We start from the raw sequence: 2,277 nt of genomic DNA, 5'->3' as shown, positions 1-2,277 counted from the left end.
ATCCGCCATGCTCCAGACCGAGCAACAGCGCGTGGCGCTAGCCATCTCAAAGCTCGGTTGTCGAGCGCGAGAATGGGCACTGACGTGCGGCACTTCAGTCGAAGCTGCGTTTCCCTTCCGGGCAGAACCTGAAATTGCAGCTCTCACGATTGTTCTCGCCGCTCAATCAGGCGTATCGCGTGCGATCGCGTTTCTTCGGCGCCCTACAGGGCAACAAGGAATTGGTGGACTTTGTCGAAGAGTTGCCAACTCACCTTGCCGGGATAGCAGCAAATCCTCCCGGAGGCGGTTACAGTGGCTATGTTTATGGAAGGCCTTCGCACTGGCGTGGCCAGAATGGAAGTCTTCCGTGTACATCAATCCGCTTCGGAAGAGGCGGTGAATGTTGCATTATATGCCGAGTTTGATTTCAAGTAGGTACGACTTGGTTGGATTGCAAACTCAAACAGCTCGTTGAGCGGGCCTCTGCCCATAGATCTCAGCTATGCTGAGGATGGGGGAGCAGAGCTTCGAGCTACCGGGCAGCATACACATATTCGACGGTTTTTGTCTGTGGAGACACTCGTCACGTTCGGAACGGTTGCCCCCTGCGCAAGGCGCATCAAGATTCTTCGAACCATCGCCCCAATGCCTATCAATCTGGTTCATCGCGGGGAAACGACACCCCTCAGTAGGCGCGGGGCGCCCTATAGGGGAAGAACTGAGTTCTGTTGAGCCTCAGGGAGGCATAGGTTAACAGGGCCAAGCCCCGAAGATCTCCGTGTTATTTAAAAACGAAACGTGTGTGCAAGCCGGGCTTGGTAGTCGTGGAGGCGACCGAAACGGCTTCGAGAAGCCATGGGAGATCCTCATCGATTCTGGGGTGTCGGGCAATTATAATCGACGCTCCACAATGGAGGAAAGTCTGCTGTATACTGAGGCGCTGAAAGCGCGCTTGGGTGACATCGTCACTGTTCGCTTAGCGACGGGGACGCATGTCATGGTCCCGAAGGTCTCTGTGGACCTCGAAGTCAAGTTTCTTGAATTTGATAGCGTAGAACACTGTCTAGTCTTAGACTTGAATGCAAGGTATGACCTCATCCTAGGAATGGCATGGTTGGAACACCACGAGCCATGGATTGATTAGAGGCCAAAGACCTTGGGCGCTACGCGCATGTCTCCTGGTGGAGTTTTGGCGAGTCATGAACCCACCTCTGCTAGGAGACAAAAGTACTATAAGCGAGAACACTGGTCCGAGACGGTCAACGTGCTAGACATTGGAATGTCCGAGTTGGTAGACACCAACGGTGCAATGGACAGGAGTCCCGAGCGTAGCTCGCGGGCTGATCGTCGAGTGGCACGTACTCACTGAGCGATGCTCAAGTTTTGGAGCAGTCGCTGCATGTCATGCGTGACATGATCGGCCGAGGGACGAGGCATCAATAGGGAGGCCTTCGTGATGCTCGTGAAGTGGCACGTAAACCACTGAGCGCTGCACAAGTTTCAAAGCAGTCGCTGCATGTCATGTGTGACATGGTCGGCCGAGGGCCGAACCATCGAGGGTGAGCCCTCGTGATGCGCGTGGAGTGGCACGAAAACCACAGAGCACTGCATTCGTTGCAAAGCAGTCGCTGCATTCCATTGATGGCGTGGTCGGACAGAGTCCGAGGCATCTTGGGCTCGGCCCTTCAGATGCAGGTGTAGTGGCACGTTATCCACTAAAAAGAAGAGTGTGGGGTTAGGAGTTCTTCGTCGGATGTTGTAGATAACATCAAAGCTCCAAATGAGCAGAAAGTGAGGGTGACAGACGCGGATTGCGTGTTCACCCTGGTCTCAGCGAGACATTGAACCTCTGTACAGAGGCGACGGCGACGCCGTATGCGGTTTTCAAGACGCCTGGCGTCGACTCTGATCCAGGGTGAATCTACCGTAGACGACGGTCACAGTTATACACCCTCGTCAACGGTATGACAAGGGAGGAAGATGGCGACGTCCGCCTCGAGGCTATGCCTGCAGTAGATGCTCTTCTTTGGCTGGACGAGATGTCCCTTGAAGCGTTCGGCAGTGCCTTGAAGACAGGCAATTTGGCCGAAGTGGTCATTGTACGACCGGACGAGGAGATAAACTCGTCATCGCTTCTGGATGAATCTGTCTCGGAAGACACCAAGAGAGTGCTGAACGGAGTGGATCGTCGATCCTACGGAATCCCTTGGATCCGTACTATCCCTTGGTAAAGGAATTTCAAGTGGTCGTCTCCAAAGACCCGCCTTCGGACCTACTTCCGGACCGAGGTGTGCG

This window comes from Plasmopara halstedii (assembly GCF_900000015.1).
Source record: "Plasmopara halstedii genome assembly, contig: Scaffold_1651, whole genome shotgun sequence".
NCBI classification, from domain to species: Eukaryota; Oomycota; class Peronosporomycetes; order Peronosporales; family Peronosporaceae; genus Plasmopara; species Plasmopara halstedii.
Note: the sequence above shows the minus strand (reverse complement) of the source record.